General features: G+C 48.9%; 1 pseudogene; it reads left to right on the top strand.

Annotated features, from left to right (window-relative positions):
• LOC138836029 (chromodomain Y-like protein) overlaps positions 1-21,614 on the top strand; it is a 70,120-nt pseudogene that overhangs the window by 26,994 nt on the left and 21,512 nt on the right.

The raw sequence follows: 21,614 nt of genomic DNA on the forward strand, positions 1-21,614 counted from the left end.
ATAAAATATTTAGGAATTAACCTGACCAAAGATGTAAAAGAACTCTTTAATGAGAACTATAAAAAGTTAAAGAAAGAAATTGCAGAAGACACTAGGAAATGGTAAGACCTCCCATGCTCCTGGATAGGCCGACTTAATATAGTAAAGATGGTAATACTTCCAAAACTAATATACAAATTCAACGCAATTCTTTTAAAATCCCAATGACGTACATCACTGAAATACAGAAAACAGTCCAAAAATTCATATGGAACAACAAAAGACCTAGAATAGCCAAAACAATTCTAGGGCATAAAGACAATATGGGAGGGCTATCCATGCCGAACTTCAAACTCTACTACAGAGCTATAATAACAAAGATAGCATGGTACTGGCACAAAAACAGACCCGAAGACCAATGGAACAGAATAGAAGATCCAGAAATAAATCCACAGGCCTACAGCCAGCTGATATTTGACAAAGGAGCCAAAGACATACAATGGAAGAAACACAGCCTCTTCAACCGCTGGTGCTGGGAAAACTGGGCAGCCACATGCAGAAAACTAAAAGTGGACCCCAGCCTATCACCATGCACCAACATCAACTCAAAATGGATTAAAGACCTTAACATTAAACCTGAATCTCTGAAACTACTGCAGGACAGAGTAGGAGGGACACTTGAACTAATAGGCACAGGAAGGAACTTCCTGAACAGAGTCCCAGGGTCACAACAAGTTGGAGAGAGACTCGACAAATGGGACTACCTTAAAATAAAAAGCTTCTGCACAGATAAAGCTATCGCAACCAAGCTAGAAAGACAACCAACTAATTGGGAAAAAATATTTACCAGCAACATATCAGACAAGGGGTTAACATCCTGTATATAAAGGGAACTCAAGAAACGAATCCCTCCCAAACCTAACAAACCAATTACTAAATGGGCAAGGGAACTAAAGAGGGACTTCTCAAATGAAGAAATAAAAATGGCAAAGAAACACATGAGGAAATGTTCATCATCCCTGGTGGTGAAGGAAATGCAAATAAAGACAACCCTGAGATACCACCTTACCCCAGTCAGAATGTCCCACATCCACAAATCAGCCAACGACAAATGCTGGAGGGGATGTGGAGAACGAGGAACGCTATTACACTGCTGGTGGGAATGTACACTCATACAACCACTTTGGAAAGCAGTCTGGAGTGTCCTTAGAAAGCTAAAGATTGACCTCCCTTACGACCCAGTCATACCACTTCTAGGCATCTACCCTGAACAACAGGAACCAATATACAAGGACATGTGCACCTCCATGTTTATTGCAGCACTGTTCGCAATAGCTAGGATATGGAAACAACCTAGATGCCCCACCACAGATGAATGGATCCAAAAATTGTGGTATCTATACACAATGGAATATTATGCAGCCATTGGAAATGACAAAATAATGGCATTTGCCGGGAAATGGATGGAGCTAGAAGGAATCATGTTGAGCAAGGTAAGCCAAGAATGAAGAGACAAACAGTACATGGTCTTCCTGATAAGTGGATGCTAAATCCAAAACGTTAGGTGATATGACAAAACTAACAGGACTTAAGAAACAAATAGCTCCCACTCAATTGGTTGAACCCCAACCAAATATCCCCATGCTGCTGATCACATATATGGTATATAACATGTGAGCACCGTTATATATTACAGACTGTGATAGACAATTTGCTCCAGGAAAGTTAGAATGAACTTGTGACTTTAAATGAGCATCATTATTCCACAATACTGTGAATTTCCGGAAATTATGTAATCACTTAATCACAATCAAAAAAAAAAAAAAAAAGAACCTCGGGGAAGGGAGGGAGGCAAGGGATGGTAGGGGGAAAATAATAGAGGGGGTAACAATGTTCAAGAAGAAGTGTACTCATTACCTCACTCATGTAACTGTAACCCTGTGTATAGTATCTTTACAATAAAAAAATTAAAAAAAAAAAGGAGTGAACGTACAACAAGGGGGGCATAGCCAGGTCAAGGCTAATGACCCAGAACATTGAGGTATTGGCCATACTAGTCTCTCATGCCCCAGTTCCCTGGACCTAGAATCTAAATGTGTGCATCTGTATTCTGGGCATCTAGAATTCTCTAGAAGGACCTGAGCAGCCAAGCTGTGGGGAGGGGGGGGGAAATAGACTTTCCTGTGACAAGGTATGTTGACATTTCCTAGACACTGACGGATACTTCCAAGCCACCTTGGCCTCACCTCACATGTAGCCCCGGATCCTCCTTGCTTGGATGGCCTTCAGTCAGCTATCAAGCTCGAGTTGGCCAGAGCCACCGGAAAACTTCCATCCCCCACTCTACTGCCAGCGTGCAGGGAGGGACGTGCAGCCAGAGACCCAGCTGAGGAAATGGCAAGACATCGCATGACTGAGGCCTCCCAGAGGCAGGAGAGACCCTATGCTAGCTGGCCATGCTGATCCAGAATCCAGAATCCCCTGGAGGTGCCCAAAGATTTGGACAGGCCGGACTTGGGCCCCAAAGAAAAACTGGAATGCAGGCCTCTGGCAATTTAGGACTCATTGTAGACCCTGATAGGGGGCTAAAGGGCAAGGTCAGTGTGGAGGAGGGGCACCATTCAAGGTCAGAAAGAGGCAGACAGGCACCCAGGAAGGAGACAGAGAGAGACGAAGGAAAAATACACACACAAACACACACACAGCCCAAGGCCTCAGCAGTCCCTGAGCACCCTGAACATCCCACACCCAAGAAGATGGCACTACCATCCTCAGACCAAGTGTAGACAAAACTCAGGACATCTCACACATCTGGAATGGCTCATAACACATCTTGGTATTTCCTAAATGTACATACCACTATGCAGAAAACTCAGCTACATTATTTTTGGTTGTCAGTCATGGGGTTTGAACTCTGGGCCTGCACGCAGTCCCTTAGCTCTTGAGCTGCAGGTGGGCGCTCTACCACTGAAGCCACAGTACCACTTCTGGCTTTCTAGTGGTTCACTGGAGATAAAGCCAAACACATTTTCCTGCCCAAGCTGGCTTTGAACCATGATCCTCAGATCTCAGCCTCCTGAGTAGCTGGGATGACAGTTGTGAGCCACGGGCAACGACCGGCTTCAGCCACCTTCTAATACCAAGAGAAAACCCAACTCATCAAGACATAAACCACATGTAACCCTACACTTCAGACTTTGTCACCAGCATCCAAAACCATGAATGGAGAGCATATAATTGACACTGCCATCCCACGCCTGCTCCCATTCACCCACTCCCTGCCTGCCACAGGCCACAACCTCTGGAGTTCTTGGTAAGGCACCACCCACCCTGTTACAGCTTCATACTGGAGCAAACCCAGGGAGGCCAGCATCTGGTCTCCCAACCATAGCAACCCCACTGCTTCAACATCTCTTGCAAGCAAGGAAGGGATGCCTTTCTTTCTTTCCTGTTTTTTTTTTCTTTTATTTTTCTTCTTTCTTGGTTGAGGGGCTTGAACTCAGGGCTTGGATACTGTCCCTGAGGTCGATTTTTCTTCAAGGCCAGTACTCTACCACTTGAGCCACAGTGCCACTTCCAGTTGGATTGGAGATGAGCCTCTCATGGTACTTTCTTGCCTGGGTTGGGAAATGAGATCCTCTGGATCTCAGCCTCCCGAGTGGCCAGGATGACAGGTGTGGGAGAAGAGGGGTGAGCGACTGGCTTAAGGTGTCTAGCCCTTCAGAATTTTCACCTACTCCTCCTAGAAGCTACCACCTAGACACCCCTCTACCTCCCTCAGGGACAGCAAAGGAAGGCTCAGAATCTGGGTGGGGCCATGAGGATTAAAGGGCCCCCTCACATCACTAGCCCTCTCTAAGCTCCCATCTACCTCCTCCTGATTGCCTGGTCTTCCAGGGCAGATCAGACCCACAAGGAGTTCTGGGGCCTGCCCTATATCCTCCTGCCCCACCCAACCGATACCTGAGGATTTCTAGGGCCACCTGCTCCATGTCCCGGTGGAAGACCTTGGGAGGGTTGCTGATAACCGGGCCCAGGGGTGCCCAGGGCAAAAGGAGTATCCATCTCCCCTCTGTCAAAGGAGACACAAAGCACAGATGGATCTACTGAGAGCTTCAGGGCATAGCCATCCACCTGTCACCAAGGTCCCTGAGAGAACTGTTTTATGGTGACAGCCCTGGGGCCTGACATTGGGGCCCAGCGATGTCCCCGACTTTCTTTGTCTCAAGGGGAGTGCTCTTTCACCTGAGCCGTGGTGCCACTTCCAGCTTTTTCTGTGTATGCAGGACCTTGGAATCTAACCTGTGCTTTCCTGCGTGCTAGGTGAGCCCTCTACTTCTAAGATACAATCCCGGCCCTGGATAGTTATTCTTCTATGACCCCTCAGACCTATCTCGGGACAGTCTCACACATCTATACCAAGTCACACATCTATACCGAGTCTCTCACCAGCAGCCCTGGCTGGAAATGAGCATGCTCTGCTGTGTTGTCCATCATTTTCAGCACTTTTGCTCTCTGTGCTTCCGGGCAGATCCTCCTTGTTAAGTGAGACCCCCTTTTCAAGTGCTGCCTCCAAGAAGACCATTCTGATCACCTTGGCAGAGCTGCCAGCCTTGTCAGGCTCTGCCTTCCAGCCAGTGTGGGTAGATAGTGCATGAAGGGAAAGGCGTGGATTCCATCACTGGATTTCTGAAGGCCCTGATACACCACCCAGGGACAGGTGTTGTATCACACTCCATGAGTGGGGGCTCGTGGCCAGGGCAATCTGTGGGCCATAAGATGGGGCCATTTCTCCATGTGGGCTTGAGCTGAGGATCTGGGAGCTGTCTCTCTGAGTTTTATTGTTCAAGGCTGGTGCTCTACTACTTGAGCCACAGCTGCACTTCTAGCTTTTTGGTGGTTCCATGGAAAGTAGAGTCCCACGGGCTTTCCAGCTTATGGCTGGCTTCAAGCTGTGATCCTCAGATCTCAGCCTCCTGAGTAGCCAGGATGACAGGCATGAGCCTGAGCCTCAGGTGATGGGCACCAAAGGCTTTTTGTTTTGCTCCTGTTTATCTCCTGTCAAGTAGCAAGCCCAATTTAAAATAATCAGTTACAGGGGATCAAAACTCTCTCCTAGGTCAGTTAATCCAAGGAGATAAAGTGTCTTTGAAAAAGGCTAGTCTGAGTTGGCTTAGGGGTGTTTGTGTGTTCGTATGTGTTTGTATGTGTGTGTGTGTATGTGTGTGTGTGTGTGTAAAAGTGTCCAGAATACCTACCCTCATCTCTGCGGTGCCTCATCCTCCTAGTAGGGAGTGCATCCAGGATCCTGACCCCAAGGAAGGGGGGGGGCAGGGTACCTAAGGTCACATCCAGGGGGATGATCGGAATTCTGTCCTGCAGCCTAAGCCTGGACAGATAAAGGAGAAAAGGAGAGGTTTAGGGGAACAACAAGGGGAGCCCCTTACCTTTGGCTACAAGTACCAGCAGAAGACTGTATGCATCTTTCTTCGTAGTCAGATAAAAGGTGTACACTGTTCATTTATTTTATGATTGTGTTAGTCCTAGGACTTGGATTCAAGGCCTGCGTGTTATCCCTGAGCTTCTTTTGTTCACGGCTGAGGCTCTACCACTTGAGACACAGCACATCTGGATTATGTGTGGGTTTGGAGAGGGAGGTGGTTTATGGGAGATAAGAATCTCATGGACTTTCTTGCCCGGGCTGCTCTGAGTCACAACCATCAGACCTCAGCCTCCCAAAGAGCCAGGATGATGGGTCGGAGCCATGAGCTCCTGACTGCCACCATCCATTTATAATCCCTTAGGCCCAGGGCCGGGCCACCCACACTACACCTCCTTTGTGGGAGTAGGAAGCAGACATGAGTGGGTTTGATACTTCAATAGCCTACCTATCTTTGAGCATTGTTCTGGGTCAGTCTGATGGAGGCTTTATCCTTATCCACAGCAATGACTTGGCTCTGTCACAAGAACAAATGTCCCCTGGAAGGTGTCAGGTCTGGGGTATTTCCTCTGAACCCCTCCCCCCTAACCAAAATGACACTCTCCAGCAAAGGGTAGTACACACAGAGTGTTTTTATTGTCTTATAGCCAGGGTCTTGTCAGATAAGTGGTGGTATAGGTCAGAGGCCCGGGATTGTGCTGGGCAGGGGGACAAGTTGACACCTTCTCATGCACTTTCCTTCAATGGTGTAGCAGAGGGATGTGGGGAATGACTCATGAGATAGACAATGAATAACTGTCATGGTCTAGCCGGGGCATGGAGGGGCTTACCTCATGAAGCTGGTTCAACAGGCTGAGCAAAACAACTCCTGAATCACAGCCCACCCCCAGAATGAGAGGGTCACTGTGGGTTCCAGCCACATGGGGATGCTGGGCTACCTCCTCCAGCACACATTCAACCAGTTCCTGAGAGAGAGAAAGAGAGAGGGAGAGAGAGAAAGAGAAGGAGAGGGAGAGAGAGGGGGGAGGGGAAGATAGAGGGAGAGGGAGAGAGAGAGAGAGAGAGAGAGAGAGTACCAGAATTACATTTAAGCCAGGTGCCAGTGGCTCAGGCCTATAATCCTACCTACGCAGGAGGCTGAGATGTGAAGATCATGGCTCATAGCTGGCCCTGGCAGGAAGATCTGTGAGACACTTATCCTCAAAGAACCAACAGAAAACCGGAAGTGATGCGGTGGCTCATGTGGTAGAGCGCTAGCCTTGATCTGAGGAGCTCAGGGACAGCATCCAGATCCAGAATTCAAACCCCACAAATGACAAGAAGTGGACTTTGCACGACAAGAAGTGGACTGAATAACACCCACTGTCCTAGGAAGCATGGCAGGTAAATCAGGCCAAGCTTCCTGTCAGCTGGAGGTCATGAGTAGTTCACCTGGCTTCACTATGACTCATTTTCCCCAGCTGCAAGACTGAATACAGTGAAGGATCCCCTTCCTCATGGGAATAGGGTAATGATGAAATACAGACATGTTTTGTTTCATATTCCCACACCTATGGCACTATTAAAAACAGACCCCATCTGAGTCCTTTCTGGTAACTTCCTGTCATATAATCACAGAATTGTTGAGAACTGTATCTGACACCTGCTCCCTCTGTGCCTGGCACTGCTCCGAATATCCCTCCTTATTTCCTCACAACTGTCCCGTGAGGAGACTGAGGGCTGATGGTCGACATCCAACCCAGAGCTTCACCTCTGGTGAAGAATCGGCTGCCGTGAACTAAGAGTTGGGACAATCCATCTAAAGTGATGACACACGCACACAAACACACCTCCACCATCCTTTTCAGGCAAAGATGTTTTACTTTTTTTCTTTTTGTTGGTTGTGGGGCTTGAACTCTGGGCCTGGGTGCTATCCCTGAGCTCTTCGGCTCAAGTCCAGCACTCTACTACTTGAGCCACAGCACCACTTCCGGTTTTCTGGTGCTTTATTGGAGACAAGAGTTGAGGGTCTTTCCTGCCCAAGCTGGATTTTACTCATGATCCTAAGATTCAGCTCCTGAGTACTTAGGATGACAGCCATGAGCCACTGGCACCCAGCCAAAGATGCTTTTCCATGCCTGTCATCCTATCCCCTCAGGAGACTGAGATCTGATGACTGCAATTGAATGCCACTCTTGGCAGCAAAGTCATTGAGAACTCTTATCTCCAATTAAACACCCAAAAACATTGCAAGTGGAGCTCTGGCTCAAATGGTAGAGTGCTAGCTTTGAGGATAAAACAAGGGATGGGACCCAGGCCCTAGTTTTAAGCTTTTTCTAGCATAGACCCACTCAAAAAAGGGAAGAAGGTGAGCACATGGGAGCTCAAAGCTCACACATAATACTACAGACTCACAGAATAGACACCATCCTGCTCTGGGTCTCTAGATTCTATGTCCTAGGTCATGGCAGTGTTAAATGGGACTGACCATGCACCAATTCAGGACATTCAAGTACAATCTCATACTGAGAATCCCGTGACCTCATCAAGGACTCAAGAACTCTCACTGTCCTGCCTTGACACTGGGCAGTCAGGTGAGATCTAGTTATCCAACCAAAGGATATAGGAATGAATGAATTTCTCAGCCAAGGAATGCAGACTGGAGGGCTCTAGGTCCCTCTCTCTTGGGAAGGAGAAAAGGGCTGATCCATCTCAGCAATATTCCTGGGTTTGAGTATCCTCAAAGAAACAACCCTGCTCAGAGCCCAGTGCCTCTGGTTTTCTCACCAGCCTCGACCTTCAGTCGACCTTCTCTAAATCCCACATATGCCCTCTAGACTAAAGGCTGAGCCAGCAAGGAGACCCACCTCTACCTCTGAGAATGGCAGTCACGGTGCCCTAGAGTCCCCTAGAAGAAGTCTGGGGGCAACACGGATCTGACTCCTGCCCTCACAGGCTGTCCTGTGCCAGTGGCCTGGATACCTCTGTCTCTGATCGAGGAATGAGCTCTGGGGGTGTCATCTTAAGATTGACCCAGCAAAAATTCCAGTCCCCAAGGATGTACTGCACAGGCATACTGCAGTGGATGACAGCAAGGTCGTCAACGGTGAACTCAGAGTGCCAGGACTTTTAATAGCCATGTGGCTGGGTCGAAAGCTCTATCACTGATGGTCTAGGTTATCAGGTGAGGTCATGGCTTCAATGGCCTGACACACCTGATCTGAGATTGTCGTCCCTCTTCATCTTCCTGCTTATCCCTTGCCACCCCCCTTTGAACACTCCCTCTCCCTATCCTCCCTAGCCTTTGGACACTTTCTTCTTATCTGATCAGAAAATAAACTCAGTGAGCCAGGGGAGATTGAAACTCCATGGCCCACCCTGGGCACTAGGGTCTACCCCAGGCTGTTTCCCTCTGCAGTCAGCAACCACTCAGATCCCGGATGCCATGAAGTTGCTGAGGGAACAGTGGCTTGCTCCTACATACTGGCTTTAGGCTCTGAAAATGTCCCCACAGAGATTGTGAATGGTTGGCTCCCTTGATCCAAGAACTCCAAACCAAGGCCTGCATGATCCCTTCTTCCTTCCTTTCCTCCTTTTCTCCCTCCATCCTTAACTCCTTTCTCTTTACTCTATTCGTGTCACTCCTGGGCATTAAAATCAGAGACTGGGTATTGTCCATGAGCCATTTTACTCAAGGCCAACAGTCTATGGCTTGAGCCACTCATCCACTTCTGGCATTTTCTTTTTGGTAGTTAGTTGGAGATAAGAGTCTTATAGGATTTCCTGTATGGGCTTTAAGCCTCAATCCTCCCATCTCAGCCTCCTAAGTAGCTAGGATGACAGGAGTGAAGCAATGGTATCCAGCTCAAACCAAGATTTCTTCATGTGCTGTGGAACCAGCACTGGAACCTTTCATCCTGTATGATCCTCCTCCCCCCAGGCTTGGCACACACTATAACGGTTTGTTGGATAAATAAATGAGCATCTGTCTATGACAATACTACAGAAAAGTCCCGTCTAATTCAGGTAAGCATCCTGGGTGGGGGCAAAGCCTGATGTAGCTCTCCAACAGTTCTTCCTCCTCCCTCTTCCCACCCTCCTGGTGCCACCGCACTTAACTGTTTTGGTTCCAAGGACATGAGCCATGATGTCCTCCCTGGATTCCAGGGCCTCTGGGATGCTTATCTTCTTAAAGATCTCTGTCCAGCCACTGACCAGCTCTGTGGCACTCCATTCCCCACTCAGGTGTGAACAAGGTTGCTGAGAAGTAAACACCAGGCTCAAGGGACCTCCTCTCCACTCCCTGGGGCAGACAGGATGGTCCACTATATCCGGCCCCCAAGTTTCATGTTGCAGAGAAAGGATCCTTGAGGCATCCTAGGTCTCTGAATCTCCCAGATTCCAGTGCAGGTGCTGGGAATTCTCTGCTCTCAGCTGGCTGGCTGTGGATGGTGAGGTCACAATCTCTGCTCCCCAAGACATCCTCAACTGTGGTGGTCACCCTAGAGATAGCCGGGGGATAATCAGCAGCTGCTGGAGAAAGGTAGTCAAGGCACGACGTTCGTAGCAGGAAACCATCTGGCTCGGAAACTCTGCCTGTGCTGCTTTGAAAGTCATTGTTTGGTGGCTGAAATGGTCCATCTAATTTGACCCAGAATCCCCGGCGTTAGTAAAAATTGCCAGCTTCAAGAAAAAAACCTGGAAAAGCTGGCATTTCACTTGTCCCAATCAAACTTAATGAGTTCCAAAATCAGTAGTCCCCTTTTCCTTCAAGACAGCCTACAGCAGGTTACAGAAAATGGCATTCAGAGAGCCTTAGCTAACTGCCATGTCCTGATCCCAAGCAGGCTCCAGCAGGGGGAACACACTTGCCTACCATTGCCCAGCTGGAAACAGCTCAGGAGGGACACAGATTGGAGTCTGCAGGACTCCAGGGAGGACTGCCCACCAGTGCACTGCCCTGGGAGGAAATCCATGCCAACATTGGCAGCCCAACGCCCCCTGCTCTGATGCCCACGGACACCATCAATGCCATGGGTAAGATTCCCCTCTCATCCTCGGTCGGGGTGAACCATCTGCCATGTCACATCGTTCATCACTTTCTAGACCCTCGTAGCTTCACAGCCCCTGTCCTACTCCCCCTATCTCCTTCCCTATTTATGTTTGGCAGACACATTCCCAACTTTGAATTAGCTCCAACTATACACATGAGAGCAGACTCTCTGGCTGGAAGAGTGTGGCTGTGGTCACAGTAGCCTCATGAGCCTTCTGGCTAAAGACAGAAGGGCAGGTATCCACGCTGGTCTGCGGTTCACACAGGCCTCCTAGAAGAGACCCACGTAGGCCCAGCAGTTACTTTGGGCTGCAGGAAAGGGGGAGAAAGTGGTGGGAAGGAATATCTATTGAAACCTTCTCTAAAGGAGCCATGACACTGTGAAAGAGAAAACTAAAATTGTGGCTGGGCTCATAGTGGGCATAAATGAAAAAAGAACAACAAATACACACATGCCCAAAAATAAAATGCTTTCGCTTGGGCTAGAAAGGTGACTGTGTGGTAGAGCGCTTTCCTTGCATGTACGAGGCCCTGAGTTCGATTCCTCAGCACCACGTAAGCAAAAAGAAAAAGTCGGAAGTGGTGCTGTGGCTCAAGTGGTAGAGTGCTAGCTTGAGCTCAAGACCTGAGGGACAGGGCACAGGCCCAGAGTTCAGATCCCACAACCAGAACCCCCCCCCAAAAAAATGCTTTTGCTCTTTTTAGACATGCTGATTGTACAATGAGAAAGATGATCTCTCTCTCTCTGTCTCTCTCTGTCTCTGTCTCTGTCTCTGTCTCTGTCTCTCTCTCTGTCTCTGTCTCTGTCTCTGTCTCTCTCTCTCTCTCTCTCTCTCTCTCTCTTTCTCTCTCTGTCTCTCATACACACAGACTCAGAGCCGTGCCTCTCCTGAATTTGTTGGTTTCTCATCTAGGCAATATACCAGCTCAAGCACTGGGGTTCCTTTGTCAGAACCAGGGGCAACCACCCAAGGGGAATAATGCTCTAATAATGTAGAACTACCCTGCCTCCCCCTTTCTCCAGGGCCAGACCCTTCCCCTTGGGAACAACCAGCCTTCACTCCCCATTCACCAAAACCCTAGGCTAGGACTCTGGGTGAAGGAGTCCTGAGACACGTGGCTCCTCAGAGCCTGGACAGAAAACAAAGCAGGGGGTCATGGTGCCTCCAGAGAGGTATCTGACCTGGGGTGGGGGCGTTGTTGGGGATTTTAATGGGGTCCTAAAGGCTATAGACATGGATGGACTCCCTACTTCCAGCCTACATACTTCTGGGAGACTTGGCAGATTCTTGGGGAGGACAAGGAGACCAGATGGACTGGGAGCACTAGAAGAAGCTGGCAGAACTGGGAAATGTGATCACCCAGTCAGAACTGTTGACAGCTGGGGTTGGGGGTACAGGCCAGTTGTATGTGTGTCAGAGGGGGTGTGTTTTTCTCCCAAATATCCACCTTCTATTTGACCCCAGTGCCCTCACCTCTCTAGTGGGCTCTTCTGGGAATGTCCTCAGGTGAAAGGGTAACTGAGCACAGAAGACAAGGGCTCACACAGCAAGGGGGGCCTATTTTCTGTATCCAACACCCCCCTCCCCAGCAAAAAGGAAAAGACCTAAGAAGGCAAATGTGGGGTGCTGCTCCCCACCTCTGACTAAAGCCCCCAGGTTCCCACCAGGGAGAGAAAGGATGCAGATGAAAGGCTGTGTGGCTCCCACTGCTCCAGGCCTGGGGCTCTGTGGTGCCCTCTCCTCACCCATCCCTGCAGCTCCCCTTTTCCGGGACACTGGCCACTAGGGATGAGAGTGGGATACCTGGGTGGACACCCACCTCCAAACCCCACCCTTGGGGTGCATTTTTGGCAGAGGCATGACATACTATGGCGCATGGGGGAGGCGCAGGCAGGACTGGACTGGGAGGGGAGAGGCAAGGGTCCAGGTCCGAGAGAGTGGGGAGGAAGGGTAGATTGGGGGACGGGGTTTACAGGGGGGGTCGTGGAATACGGGAGTGCAGGTCGGCCACTCATGTGAGCTGCTGCGAGAAGCTGTAGGCTGGGACTCCGGGTGCGGGCCGGGAGTCTGAGGGCCGATGGCTGGAATCAAGTCAGGGGCACAAGCAGGCCAGGGGTGCACCAGCTCGGCGGGTCCGAGCCAGCAGCGCCATGTTTGAAAAGCAGCGCGGGCTAGTGGTGGGGCTGCGCACAGACTCTGTTCCTCCTCAACTACCACCACAGCCTCAGTGGCCTCCTAACCTGTGGCCGCCGCTGCCTCAGCAGCCACTGCCTCTACCGTGCTCCCCGCACCGGGACCTCAGATTCAGGGCCACCATGGCTGGGCGTCTCCGAGGGGCTGCGTGTGGTGATGTGCCTGCCTTGTAGGCTCCGCATGCTCTGCACTCCCAGCCAGGACCCACGCTATGATTGGAGCAGCCGCCAGCCACTGAAGCCGTTTCCATTAGTGCTTGTGCTCAAGCTCGCACTTCTCCCAGCACTCTCTTGGACCCACACTCCTCTCCTGGGCCACCCCGCCCCTTTTGAGCACAGACCCCTGCCCCCTTGGGCTCCTGGCCATTGCTGCCAATAAAGTGCACTCCTGGGCCCCACCCCCTCCTCCTCTGGGCCCAGTCCCCCACCCCTGGCCACAATTGCAGCCCTGACTGGGCCCTGAGGCTTCTAGACCATGGCAATTGCAGCCTTACCTCAGCTAAGCACTAGCCCCCATCCCCAGTACCTGCTCAATGGATCCAATCTCCCCTCAGCCCCACCCCTCCATCCCCCTCCACTCCACACACCAAACAGGTGCATGGTGACACTCGTTTGTGTATTTGTGTTTGTGTTTGTGTGTGTGTGTGTGTGTGTGTTGGGGATAACCACCACTCAAGGACTCAGAACATAGCACCCTTTGGAATGACTCAACACACAGCACTCTTCCAAAATCAACACAAAGCACCCTGTGTAAATGACTCAGCACATAGCTCCCTTTGAAGGAATCAGCATGTAGTATCCTGTGTAGACTACTCAGCACACAGCACCCTTTGAAGGAGGGAGTCCATAGCCCCCAAGGTAAAGGACTCAGTGCATGGCATACTTTGAAAAACTCAGCACATAGCACTCTTTCCCAGGGACTCATCACACCCTGTGTTGAAGCACGCTGTGTAAAACACCCAGTGCACAGCATCCTTCAAAAAACTCAGCACACAGAACAATTTTGAAGGACTCAGCACATACCACACTGTGGAAGCTCTCAGCACACAGCACCATTTGAAGGACAGTACAGAGCACCCTGTGTAAAGGACTCAGCACACAGCACTCCAAAAACACCTCATTCCTCTCTTCTCAAGGGCTCAGAACATAGCAGGAGCCTTTGGGATGTATTAGCACACCACACCTTTTGAAGGACTCAGCATGCAGTGCGTTGTGTAATGGATTCATCACACAGCACCCTTTGAAAAACCCTAGAAGGCCCACTCTTCTCAGGGACTCAGCACATAACACCCTTTGGGATGACTCACCAAACAGCACCTTGAGGACTCAGCACAAAACACCCATGTGGGAAGGACCCAGCAAATAGCGCCCTGTGAAGGACTCAGCACATAGCTGTATGTCACAAGTTCAGCTGTCATCAGAATTAGGGTGCTTTCTTCAGTATCACCATTCTTCAGAAACACTGCACAAATCCTACTAGTTCACATTTAGACAGCCTATGTTTTATGGGGTAAGGTCAGCTGGGGGTCTTGAACTCAAAGCTTGAGTGCTCTGTCTCTGAGCTCTTTGGTTCAATGCTAGAGCTCTACCACTTGAAGGCATAGCTCCAATTTTGTTTATTTGGAGTTATAGGTCTTATGGTGATAAGTAAGGCCAAGTTGGGGTATCCGTGAGAAAAGGCTCTTAGCTCAGCCTGGAGCTGACCTCTTCCTTCCTTGTGAACCTGGAAAGCTGGGCTTCCTGGAGCTCTCTTGGCCTAGGGTTGAACAGACCTGCTCTGGCATCAGCAATCAGGGTGAGCAAAAGTCAGCTTGGCCCTGGTCACTGCCCCAAATTGAACTCTAGGGGATAATGGCACCAGGCCGCATGTTCCGCGTGTGGCCACCAGGGGGCAAGAGTAGCCCACCATAGGGATAGTACTTGTGAGTTATGTTTACTCTTGCTTCCCTGGGGCCCCCATTATGATTCAAAGCCACCCTGGAGAGGAAAGTCCTTGAGACTCTTACCTACAATAAACCATCAAAAAGCAAGTGGGGCTGTGGCTCAAGTGGCACAGCACTAGCCTTGAGCAAGAAAACTCAGGGATAGAGGGATAGAGCCTAGGCCCTGAGTTCTCTCTTTCTCTCTCTCTCTCTCTCTCTCTCTCTCTCTCTCTCTCTCTCTCTGCCTCTCTCTCTCTCTCTCTCTCTGTCTCTGTCTCTCTCTCTGTCTGTCTGTCTGTCTGTCTCTCTCTCTCTCTCTCTCTCTCTCTCTCTCTCTCACACACACACACACACACACACACACACCACATGCATGCAAAATCAGAGATTTCAACACTACAGTCTTTGGGTATTCTCTACTTTTCCCCCACTAAGCCTGGTGGCTGCTGGCCTAGGTGTTTGGTGCATACAACATCACCTGGCATCTTCAATTTTGGGGGAACAGAATGGCTAGAAGGTCAACCTTCCCCCCTCCCAGCTCCTTGATTGGGTCATGGTCTATCCAGGCCCTTTGGGGCTCCTTTACAGACTCGCCAAAATGCCTTCAAAAGGCATCACATACTGGGCACTGGTGGCTCATGCTTGTTATCCTAGCTACTCAGGAAGCTGAGATCTGAGAATGTGGCGGATGATGACTCTCTATGTGACATACTGACTCTCAAAAGCCTTGGCAGCCACCAGAAATAGGAGGTCAAGTGGCTTTCTCTCAGGCCTCCATCTGTAGGGCAACGGGAAGGTTAAACTGGAGGTAAGGTAAGGCAGAGGCTGCAGGGAGTTGGCCCAAACTCAAGGGACATCTAATGGCCCATTGGTCGCCAGGAAAGAGGCCTGGCTAATCATTGTTCAGGATTATGGCTTCCCCAGTAGCCGGCAAGCCTTCAGCAATGCAAGGTGAAGTATCCTTTGGAGCCGGATCATTCAGACCCAGATGACCATGGTGGAAAGGAAGAAAATGTAAAAATGCTATCCCGCCACTTTTTTTCTGTGCATTCCTCACCCCCACCCCCCCAACCCCCGCACAAGGCCTGAAGTTCTAGGATCTCAGGATAGGCTGTGTTTCCAGCGGCAGCACCCCAGACTATGGTGATGAAAGCTGAGGCACGGTTGCCATGACCTGAGTTCAAGACCGTGTTTGGCAAAAAAAGCAATATATATATATATAGCTCCCTGGCTTGGAATTCACGCCGTTTCTCCTACCTTTGAATTTGAACTTAAGGCCTGGGTAACTCTGAAGCACTGAGGATGAAGGGGAAGCTCACCATGCTTGAAGACAAGAAAGTAAGGCCTGGTCCCTAGGCTTGAATTCAAGTACCCACCCAGGAAACATTCTATTTATATACATTATAAAGGTAGGATTTGTACTTATGTATAAATGGTCAGTCCATATCCTGTTTGTTGTGGTTATTTACTGCATTTTTGTTTTATTCATTTATTTTCCATTTTTTTATTTTGCAAATACTGTACAGAGGGGTTACAATTACATGGGCAAGATAATGAGTACATTTCTTATCAAGCATTGTAGCCTCCTCCTTTGTTTCCCCTTCCCATCCCTTCCCATCCTCCTCCCAGCCCCCCCCACAATCCTCCCCGCTTCCCCCCTCCCCCCCACCTCTGCTGCACCAAAGTTTTAAAGTTCATTTTCGACATAATGACTTGTACATCTCAGTTTTGCAATGGGTCCTCTTGTATCCCTATTTAAACGATTTGTTTTTCCCCTTCCCCTCCACAAATTATACCTACATCAAATACAGTGAAAGCAGGATTTATACTGTGGGGAAGGGACATACAAAGCAACAAAGAAATAATCTTATAAATGTGTTAGAAACAATCTCAAGAAAGAAAAAAAAACACATTTGAGTACATATCTTAGGGTTCATTTCCCTATCACCACCTTATCTGTCCTTTTCTGCTTGACTCAGACATACACTAGATATTACAAATAAGGGAAACAATGGGTTCATTTCCCTATCACCACCTTATCTGAACTTTTCTGCTTGATTCAGACATACACTAGATATTAAAAATAAGGGCAACAATGGGACCTATATTTCTTTGGACCTGGCTTACTTCACTTAATATAATTTTTTCCAAGTCTTTCCATTTCCTAATAAATGGGGCAATGTCATTCTTTCTGATGGAGGCATAGAATTCTATTGTGTATATATACCACATTTTCTTGATCCATTCATCTACTGAAGGGCATCTGGGTTGGTTCCATATCTTAGCTATAGTAAATAGTGCTGCAATAAACATAGTCGTGCTGGTAGCTTTAGTGTGGTCTTGTTTGTAAACATTTGGGTAAATGCCCAAAAGTGGGATTGCTGGGTCATAGGGGAGTTCTATGTGGAGTCTTTTGAGGAACCTCCATACTACTTTCCAAAGTGGTTGAACAAGTTTACACTCCCATCAACAATGTAGTAAGGTTCCCTTCTGTCCACATCCTCTCCAGCATCTTTTGTTATTAGAGTTCTTGATTATAGCCATTCTAACTGGGGTGAGGTGGTATCTCAATGTTGTTTTGATTTGCATTTCTTTTATGGCTATGGAGGTTGAGCATTTTTTCATGTGTCTATTGGCCATGCTTCTTTCCTCTTCAGAGAAATTTATCTTCAAGTCTTTAGCCCACTTATTTATTGGGCAGTTATTTCTTTGAGGCTTTGTTGTTGGGGGATTTAATTTTTTGAATTCCAAGTATATTTTAGATATGAGATTTTTTATTGACTGTGATGATACATATTACATTTATGATATTGATGACAACCCATCACATAATATCTAGATTTGTCGATGTGTTCTCCATCATGTCTGACACCCAGGACTCTCAGAGAAAAGGAAAACAGGTATCACACTCAGCTTCATACTCCATGATCCAATTGTTTGCAGTGCTGGGATCTGAACTCAGGTACTGGCAGACCCAATTCAGACCCTGAATGGGTGTGTCAACACGGCAACCTCTAGCCAATGAAGCTGCCAGGGAATTTCCAGACCCTGAGATTGAGCTACAGGGGTGATCAAAATAGCCATACATGGGTAGACAGGTGGTAGAACACCAATAAATATATATTTGTACAGAGTGCCAGAGACATCTACCTAGGATTCAATGACATCAACTACATTCCTACTACCTCTTAGGTATTTACTATGCCACCATTGAAGGAACAGTATTCTTTTCATGCTTAATAAACCATTCATTAAGATGAATCATTGTCCAAGGATCATTATAATTTTGGACTAGACCAATACATGCAGAAACTTCTCATTCAATCATGAGTTTGCTAACATTTCATTGTTATTCCCATGCATAGGCACAAATATCTTGGAATCTCCCCCCATTGGTAGGTGTCAGGACCAAGATTCAAGCTCAGGGCCTATGTTGCCACATGGGCCTATTTCTTCCCTGATAGCACATTAGCCTTCACCAATGCAAGGTGAAGTAGCCTTTGCAGCCGTGTAATTCAGACCCAGGATGGTCACCGTGCAAAGAAGAAAATATAAAATATAAATATAAAAAAATCTATCCTGTGACATTTTTTCTGTCATTTTTCTGTCATTTGTTCCTGCAAACTTCAGAGCCTAGGATCTCAGGTCCATGGGAGCCCGCCAGCCTAAGGTGATCGAAGCTGAGGCAGAGTTGTCATGAACTGAGTTCAAATCCCATGCTTGGCAATAATAATAATAATAATAATAATAAAAACAACACACCCTGGCTCAGAATTCTCACCATTTTTCTGCCACCTCTGAGATTCTAACTCAAGTCTGGGTAACATTGTTGCACTGTGGGGCAAGGTGAAGCTCACCATCCTTGAAGACTACAAGGTCAGGCCTAGTCCTAGGGCCTGAACTAAAGCCCCAGCACTGTCAAAAATCCTATGCTCACCTGCTTTACACATAAGATTTCTCTTTACATAGAGATGTGGAATGCATCATGCATTCAGTGTAGTTATTATTTTTATTGTGTGTCTTAGTCATGGATGCCCATTTTGTATTTTATTACATATGATGACAGCTATAACTGTGCTGACATGGATGGCAACTGATTCCCATGAATATAGAGTTGCGTATATAGCATACTGCATCCTAGCTGAGACCCAGTACTTTCACAGGACAGAAAAACAGATGCAACGATTGGCTTCTCACATCAGGATTCATCTTTTGGCAGTGCTAGGATCTGACCTCGGGGACTGGCAGGCCCAATAGGGTCCAGGTAAGTGTGGAGCACATGGGCAGCAAAGATGGCGCTGGGAGGGGGTTGAGTGGACAGAACCTAATTTACTGTAGAGCACATGGCCAGCCAAGATGGCTCTGGGAGAGAGTAGAGTGGGCAGACCCCAATTGACCTGCCGATCAGTGCCTAACCAGCCCATGAAGGCTCAGGTGAATGATAGGGTGTGACCTTGACAGTGATTGGTTCCTCTTCCTCCCTTACCATACCACCCACCCTTTTTGTCTTTAAAAGGGGCTGCTCACTGTTAATAAACGAGTTTTTCTACCTGCTGGATTTGGCTCCCTGCTGTGTCTGATTATCTCCTGGGCTGAGGGAGGCTAGGGAACGGGCGAGCGCTGCACTTACCTTTCCTCGGACCCCGTCTGTCTTGTGTGGGACGGACGAAGACCCAACATCTGGCGCCCAACGTGGGGCACGAAAGGAAAAGATACCAGCCGAGGCTAAGCGGTCTCTTGGGGTAAGTGAAACCCTAAATATGGGTAATGCTATATCACAGAAGGAGAAGGAAGAGGCAACATTAGGCCTAGAAGGGGTACAGAAGGACTTGGGAAGTGAGAAGGAAAAGGAAAGGGTCAAATCCAATCCAGAACGCACTGAGACGTGCACAGTAGAAGTCAAAACGAGGGTAAAAATTACCCCCTCTGACCCAGCTGATACTGACGGTCCTAGGCCCCCTCCCTATTCTCCTGATTGGAGGGGAGGTATGGTGCCCTACAGACCTGTGAGAGGGACTTGCAAGACCCAGACCCCTACCAGCCTTCTATGGAGGGGCCGAGGGCCGGGGAAGTAACCTCCTCGGAGACCTCCTCTGGAAAGGAAGGGCCACCAAAGAGCCCTGGAAAGGAAGGGCCACCCAAGAGCCCAGACTCTCGGCCACAGGATTCGCTTCCCCAAGCGTATCCAGTCAATCTGGCACCAGGAGCTAACAGGCCCTTGGAATGGTATCCATGGGAAGCTAAGGATCTTAAAGAGCTCCGCAAGGTGGTGGCGGAGGATAGCCCAAACTCTCCCTGGGCCCAGACCCTATTCCAAGACATTGCCTATCACCCTTGTGTCCCTAAGGACTGGATGGATGTGGCCAAAGCCGTTCTTACTAGTTCTCAGTTTATTAAATGGTGTGCTTTCTTTAAGGAGGAATGCAGAGTGAGAGCAGAGAGTAACCGGCAGGCTCAACCTGCAATACCTATTACTTATACCATGTTAGCAGGGACGGGAGAAGCCTACTCCACCGGCGTGGAACAGGCTGCAATACCTGGCCCGTACCGTGACCAGGTGAGGCAGGCAGGACTTGCTGCGTGGTACAAACTAGATGATGGGCCTACTGAGTCCCCCATAGCAGGAGTGAGACAAAAACCGGGTGAGTCTCTACCTGATTTCATAGACCGAGTCCAACAGAGTGTTCACCGCAAGCTGCCAGCAGGGAACCTCCGAGATCAGTTTGTAAAGCTGCTGGTCTGGGAAGGGATGAATGCAGACCACCTCATGGCCTGCTCGGGATTGAGAGAAAGTTCCCTGAGCAGATGGGTGGTGGCCTCGCAGGATGTGGGAATGCAACAGCACCAGTCCCAATCACTAGCTTTAGCTTTACAGGCTCAGGCATTTGCAATGACTGAGGCTATTACTCAGGGGCTGGCAGCCCAGGGCCAAGGAACCCCAAGACTATCGGGAAGAGGGACTTGTTTTAAATGCAGGCAGGAGGGGCACTTTAAGAGGGACTGTTTACAACAATCCCCCGCCAACCGGCCTGAGAGCAAACCACCCCCTACACCCTGCCCCAGGGGCATGGAGGGATACAAGTTTGATTTAGAGGGGAAGTCTTTAAACTTGGGGAGGGGCATCCTCTAGCCCCTTTAACTCAAGGAGGAACCCCCTCTGCTGTGAGGCCCAGGCAGCCTCATGGCGGGGTGACCCAGGCCCATTGTACTATCCCCTGGAGGACGGACTCCGCCCTAAAATGAGTATTCTCATAGGCGGAAAGAGGTTTCACTGCTTAATTGACACTGGGGCAGACTGAACCATACTCAGGGAGGAGGTAGTGCCCTTGGACTGGAAGCTTGCACCTGGGGCTCCGATATTGGGGGTAGGGGGCAACTCTGAGACCAAAGAAACGGTTGCCCTTTTGACATGGACTAGCCCAGATGGAGAACAGGGAAAGATACACCCTTTAGTGGCAAAGAACCTCACTGTCAATTTACTAGGGCAAGACATACTAAGACAAATGGATGTCGTGGTCACTACAGACCATCGAGCATCATATGATGATATCCTGGATGGAGAAAAAGCACAAAGGCTTAAACAGGAAGAACATAGGGGACCCTCTCAGGTGCACCCCCAATCCTAAAGGCCACTGCCCCCCAAGTACCTCCCATTAGGTGGAAGCCAGGAAGCCCAATCTGGGTGGCCCAGTGGCCATTGACCAAACCTAAACTTGAAGCCCTCCACCTTCTGGTGGAGGAACAGATAAGCCTCAGGCATATCGCCCTTCTATAAGTCCTTGGAACACACCCGTATTTGTTATTCAAAAAGCCTCCGGGGCTTGGAGGATGCTCCTAGATCTACGAAAGGTAAATGAAAGGATGGAGCTAGTAGGAAAGCCCCTAAAAGGCATGCCCTGGACTCCTGCTATACCTTCAGAATATACCTTGGTTGTGATTGATATTAAAGATTGTTTTTTCTCTATCCCTCTGCATCCAGATGACTGCAAGAAGTTTGCTTTCTCTATACCTTCTCTTAATTTTTCCCAGCCTGATCGGAGGTTTGAA

Source organism: Dipodomys merriami, unplaced genomic scaffold (assembly GCF_024711535.1).
Source record: "Dipodomys merriami isolate MVZ:Mamm:240054 unplaced genomic scaffold, mDipMer1.0.p SCAF_247, whole genome shotgun sequence".
In the NCBI taxonomy this organism is placed as follows: domain Eukaryota; kingdom Metazoa; phylum Chordata; class Mammalia; order Rodentia; family Heteromyidae; genus Dipodomys; species Dipodomys merriami.